The sequence below is a fragment of the Gossypium arboreum genome, chromosome 1 (genome assembly GCF_025698485.1).
Source record: "Gossypium arboreum isolate Shixiya-1 chromosome 1, ASM2569848v2, whole genome shotgun sequence".
NCBI lineage: Eukaryota > Viridiplantae > Streptophyta > Magnoliopsida > Malvales > Malvaceae > Gossypium > Gossypium arboreum.
The window spans coordinates 77,980,502-77,987,296 of NC_069070.1; the positions used below are offsets into that span (position 1 = coordinate 77,980,502).

General features: G+C 36.3%; 1 non-coding gene across 1 annotated transcript; it reads left to right on the forward strand.

Annotated features, from left to right (window-relative positions):
* Window positions 1–1,847: 1,847 nt before the first annotated feature.
* Window positions 1,848–1,954, forward strand: LOC128282073 (small nucleolar RNA R71). Its single transcript, XR_008272358.1, has one exon. It is a non-coding gene; the product is annotated as a small nucleolar RNA R71 (small nucleolar RNA).
* Window positions 1,955–6,795: the final 4,841 nt, after the last annotated feature.

Sequence of the window (6,795 nt, forward strand, 5' to 3'; positions counted from 1 at the left end):
TGGAATGCCTACAAGCTCTCAAAATTAGCTTTTTCCGAATTGGACTCAACTTGGGCTCTGCAGGGACACGCCTATGTGACACGCCCGTGTGCAATTACTTCATACCGTGCTCGAGCCTGCCAAATTGACACGGCCGTGTGGGCTGCCCGTGTGAGGAGGGCTAGCCCATGTTGATTTCGTACTTTGGCCCATTTTCTCCATTTTTATCCCGTTTCTCGTTCCTTTCGCTCTCCTATTCTCTCCTAAGTGTAAAACATGAAATTAAAGCATTAAGAGCATCGAATTCACAAATTCTAATGGAAAATCATCCATAAAATGCGTTAAACATGGGGTAAAAATATGTATAAATTACGGTTTATCACTCACCCTTCTGCACATCAATAGGGGTCCTTCCGGTTGCTAAGAATGGTCTTCTTAGGATGATTGGCACCTCTTTGTCTGCTTCAAGGTCTAGAATCATAAAGTCAGCAGGAAAGATAAATTTGTCTACACGTACCAATACATTCTCGATTTTTCCTTTTGGATGTGCTAAGGATTGATATGCTAATTGAAGTGTAACCGTAGTAGGTCTAACTTCACCTATCCCTAAATTCCTAAATATTGACATGGGCATCAAATTGATACTCTCACCTAAGTCACATAGTGCCTTACCACAATATGTTGCTCCAATGTTACAAGGTATTGTAAAACATCCAGGATCCTTCAACTTTGGGGGTAATTTATCTTAAAGATATGTGCTGCATTCCTTTGTTAGGGCTATGTCTCAAATTCTCCAAGCCTTCATTTTTTAGACAAGATATCCTTCATGAATTTGACGTAATTTGGCATTTGTTCAAGTGCTTCAACCAACGGGTTGTTGATATGAAGTTGCTTGAGTACATTTAGGAACTTCTTGAATTGAATTTTCTGCTTCTGCTTCTGAAGTCTTTGAGGGTAAGGTGGTGAAGGTTTCTTTATTGGAACTGTTATTCATCTTCTGCGGTAATTCTGCATTTAACGAAGTTGTTAGTTGATCAGATTTTGCGGACTCGGGTTCTGGTGAATCTGGAATTTCAACACTCGGTTGATCTTCCTCTGAGTCTTAAGCATCAGGTGGATCCTTTTGAAATTTGACGATGTTGGGCTCTAATGTCTTTCTACTCCTCAATGTCAATGCTTTAAAATGCTCCTTCCCTAGATTCCTTAGATTCTTCGTATCACTAAGTAAAGCACCTTGTGGTCGGTTCCTAAGTTCAGTTGCAAGCTAGCCCATTTAGTTTTCTAAATTTTTTAATGTAGCTGCTTGGCTTTGAATTAAGACATCATTCTTCACCATGTATGCCTTTAACAAATTTTCTAAGCCATTGGACAGTTTAGCTTGGGATGGTTTCTGAACTTGTTGGGGAAAACTAGGTTGTTGGGTCGATCTAGGTTGGGCGTAAGTGTTACTAGTTCCAGCCCCTTGGTTACTCTAGGAAAAATTTGAGTGGTTTCGCCATGATGGTTTATAGAAACTGGATTGCAGTCCTTACCTTCCTCGATTTTGGTTCTGGTTACCTATGTAATATACGGATTCTGGGTTCGATGGATATTCTTCGAAACAATGTCCTTCCCCACAATAAACACAGGCTATACTTTCAAATTGATTTAGTGGCTGTGCTGCAAAACTATTAGGCCTATTAGTAGTAAGATTTTTTAACATTGAGGATATTGATGGTACCTGAGATGCTAGTGAAGTAAGAGCATCTACTTCATGTATTCCAGCAACTCGTCTTCCTGACACTGCTCGATTAGTTGGCCATTGGTATTTGTTGCTGGCAATCCTCTCAATGATTTCATAAGCCTCATTATAAGACTTGCAATGTAGGATTCCATGATGAGGGCACTTTCGTAATAATTCTTTGTACCTTTCCCATGCCTCATACAAGGACTCATCATCCATTTGTTGGAAAGCAGTGATCTCGTTCCTCAACTTAGCATTCTTGCTAGGCGGGAAATACTTCATAAGGAATATTTCTGCTAACTCTTGCCATGTGGAAATTGAATTTGGTGGCAAGGAGTTCAACCATGCTCGAGCTCTGTCCCTTTGTGAATATGGGAACAACTTCAATTGTAATGCATCTTCAGGTACTCTGGATAACTTGAAAGAATCGCTTACCTCCATAAGTAGTCTTAAGTGTAGGTGAGGATCTTTAGTAGTCATTTTGGCCCACTATCTGAAGCATCTGGAACATGACTGGCTTCAGCTCGAACTGTTCTGCCTCGATTTCGTGGCTCTTAATACCCGGATTAAGATCATTAAACACTGGCATAGCATACTGTCTTAAAGCTCTATCCCTATCATCAGCAATAAGGATAGGATTTTGAGCAGGGTTTGCTCCATTTCTTTGATTTAGATTTTTGAAGTTCATCTCTTTGGTCCTTCTCTGATTTGCTTGTAATCTTGGCTATTGGAAAGTTCGTTCAATCTTAGGGTCTACAAGGTGTAAAGCAATGATTCGGTCAATACTCATAAACACTTGAAATAATCACAAAAAAATTAATTAAGTTCAAATTTAAATAGAAAATTAAACCAAAATGCAAAACTAACAAATTCACAAATAATGACTTTTTAAAACAGTCCCCGGTAACGACGCCAAAAACTTGGAATAACGAAAATGTGCAAGTGTACACAATCGCAACACGTAATAAAGTGACAAGTAAATGTCGAGTTATTGTACCCACAGGGACTGTGAAAAGAATTATTTATAAATGCTATTTAGAACACTTTGGTGAAGAAAAATATTTTGTTTGAAGAGGGTGATTAAAAACTAAGATTTTAAACTAAGTAAACTAAATAAATAAGTCTCAAATGCACGATTTCAAAATATGATTTTAATCAAGATGACATAATTGTGTTAGATTAATTACATTTGTTAACTTAGAATTATTAAACTCATGTTTATATTGTTACGAATAAATTCACAGCAACTCAGTAATTTGCTAACTTATGAACACATTCACATACCAAAATCCATTCATCTCTTGGACATATCTCTATGTCAATTCAATCGATTAAACAAATCTTAATAGGCAAATATGTTATAGCACATACATACTTATTAAATTGAAATAATCTCTTAAACATATCCCTATGTCAATTCAAACAATTAATTCGATTTAAAAAGTACATAAAAGACTTTGTGAGGTAACAAAGTATCCTTACCTTGAAACAGTTTAATCACAATAATCTTACAAGTTATGCAAGGCAATTGTATCGTCAAATACCGTTGCTAATTTAACCCTCAGCTACCGTAGATGATTAAACATGCATTGATTAAGTACTGTGTCCATTAATTACAATTTCGATCCATTTAAATAATTAATTCATTAGTTACCTAACAATTGTAATGCAAGAATAACTTAGTCATTATTTTACTTAATCAAGCATCTTACCTAGGTCTATAACAACATAAACACAATTTTAACAATTTAAGAAGACGAAACGCAATCAACCTAACATGAATTAAATTCAAGCTAAATTGATTAAATTAACCATCCCAACAACATAAATATTCATAGATATGTTCATCATAACAACAACAAAAATTAAAGAGATAGGGAACAAGAATAAAATTCGGTGTTTTTCGTGGCTTGACTACCTGGCTCCATTCTTCATTCTCTATTGTCCTCGTCAATCAAAGCTGCTATGAACACTTCAATTTTGCTCCAAAATGGCTGATGAACACCCCTTTTCTAAGGGGAGAAATCAGCAAGAGAGCAAGAGAATTTAGAATGGCAAAGAAGAGAGAAAGTTGAGAGAAGAGAGAAAAGATGTGAATGAATTAAGGTGTGTTGAATGATTAGCCAGGGGGTTTTTATAGCTTAAGAGGGCTGCTAAATTAGATAAAAGTAGTAGCTAAAGAGCCATCCCTTGGCCGGCCACACATGTGGCAAGGTTGATGGTTTCAACCTTGCTAAATTTGGCTTGGGGGAAAATCTACAAAGCCACCAATTGTGGAGGGGTTTGAATGCAACTTGAACAAGTCTTAAAGGGCCTTTTTGCGAGCTTAAATAATAAGCTAATAAGCTGATTTAGATCAGCTCTTGGGACGGTTTTGGGCTGTCCATTTCTTGGACGGTTTGGTTCACTTTGTTTGGTTCAACTGTACCACTTTTTCATAATTAATTAATAATAATTTATTAACCCAAATTAAATTGGATATAAATTAAATTTAATTATATTATGAATTAATACATATAATTTTGGACCGTGTTAGGCTAAAATTTAGTTCACCTCGGTACTTCAAATTGCTTCTCTGTTTTGTGCTTCTAGCAGTGTCTGCCGAGACATTTTTCGCCCTTTGTGCAAATTTGTCGAAAATAACCAAAATTCATCAAAAATAATTATAAAATTAACTAAAATTCGACATGTTCATATTTTAAGTGCACTTTAATTATTTTATAAAAATTAATTATTTTTCGGCAAGAATTTTATCGAAACTGTATGATTTAAAGTTAAAAATCGTATATATAAATGCGTAATTTTTTGTGTTTCCAATCTACACCAATAATCATTACTCCAAATTGTTCAGAACCTTTTATTATTATGTGTGATGCTAGCAGCTATGCAGTAGGCACGGTTTTGGGACAAAAGAGGAATAATATATCTGAGGCTATTCATTGTGCAAGAAAAAAACTCAATCTAGCACAATGCAATTACACTAAAACCAAAAAACAAATGATGGCGATAGTGTTTGCTTGTGAAAATTTTCGACCTTATTTAATGGCAAACAGAATATATGTTTTGTGACAGCCCTAAAACGACCCTAGTCGGAATGTGGTTTCGGGACCACAAAACCGAGGCATAAAAATAATTAATTGTTATATTTTATGCTTACTATGTGTGTGCATGAATATGTGGAAGTTTCATTCTCTAATTTTACCAAATGTATGAGAAATTATTAAATAGGAATCAAGGTGAAACATGGTAAAAAAATGATAGGCTAATTTGTAATGGCTTATTTGTGCATGTTGACACAAAGGTGGACTTGCATGTCAAAATTGCCCAAATTATTCTATAGTGGCCGGCCAAGATGGATGTGATGGGCAAAGGAAAACATGTTTCCAACATGTTGGGTTAGTGAGGCATGTTGGGAGCAATTAAATAATGTGTTAGCATTAAAGAAAAGGTTGACAAAAAAATGGATGGATGCCCCTTGTTGCCGTGAGTAGAGGAAAAGAAAGGAGAAAAATTTGTTCATCCATTCTCAATTCTTTGGCTGAAAATACTAAGGGAAAAAGGGAGGATTTTTGCTCTATTTTTGGTTTAGAAGATTTCTAGAAGGAGATTTGGCTATACTTGCATCAAGATTAAGGTATGTATGAGGTTGTGTCATGAGATTCATGCATGTTTTAGTTGCTAACTTGATGTTCATGTTAGCCATGGTTCAAATCCTTGTTATGCCATGGAAATGGTATTTGGCCAAGGTTGATATTGTGTTAAAGCCATTGCATGCTAAATATGAAGCTTGTTGATGATGCATGTAATGATGGATTGACTACTCTTGAATTTTCTCTTAGCATTCTTGAGTAAGACATGGAGTTCTATGTTTAACCATGACCAAAAATTGAAAGGGGATGGTGTGTGATGTATTCGGCCATGGTATGCTCATAAGTGCGATTTTTGCTTGTTGCATGATAGGTAAAAATTTGTGTTTTGATATATGTTTATATGTGATGATGTTTCGGTTTTGAAGTATAAAATTGGCCCCAACATGGACATGCATATTCGGCCACAATAGGGGAATTGTTGTGCATGCATTCGGTTAGAGGCAAGCATAATGATGCCTATTCTTGAATTAGGTAATCGGCTACCTTGATGTGAGCTAAGGAATGAATGTGTGCGAAATTAAAGAAAATTGACTAAAGTGCTTAGTTATGTGATGTTGGGTCAATGATATGTGTATTCGGCCAAGGCTAGCAAGTGAGACTTTAATAAGTTGAAATTGTTTGAATTAGCTCAAGAGCTTAGAGGGCCACAATTGGATAAAGGAAAGGAAAAAGTGATCGAATAGCCGTTGAAGCCGTTCGACAACATCCGAGGTAAGTCTTCGAGTAATGACCCTACTTGAATTATGTGAAATGAAATATGGATGTGTAATGATTATTGACATATGTGTGTATGAGTATTTGAATGGTACCCGGGCTAAGTCCCGAAGGCAATTATGCTAGTGATATGTTTGTGTTTGAGCCTTAGTAACGAAAATGAAATATGGATGTGTAATGATTATTGATATATGTGTGTATGAGTATTTGAATGGTACCCGGGCTAAGTCCCGAAGGCAATTATGCTAGTGATATGTTTGTGTTCGAGCCTTAGTAACGAAAATGAAATATGGATGTGTAATGATTATTGATTTATGTGTGCATGAGCAATTGAATGATACCCGGGCTAAGTCCCGAAGACATTTATGCTAGTAATTATATCCGGTTAAGACCAAGGCAATTGTGCTAGTGACTATATCGGGCTAATACCAAGGCATTTGTGCAAGTTGTTATATCCGGCTAATACCAAGGCATTTGTGCAAGTTGTTATATCCGGGCTAATACCCGAAGGCATTTGTGCAAGTCGTTATATCCGGGCTAAGACCCGAGGGCATTCGTGCGTGTGGTTATATCCGGTTGTATTCCGAAGAAGCTTGGGTTGAAGGTGAGCGTTGGTTGCTGTAATAAATCCAATTAGTACGCTCGAAAAGCCCAAAGGATAAGGTATGTTTACATGTGCAATGGAAAAGTCGATACGTTTGAAATAATATTCGTTCAATCGACTAACGA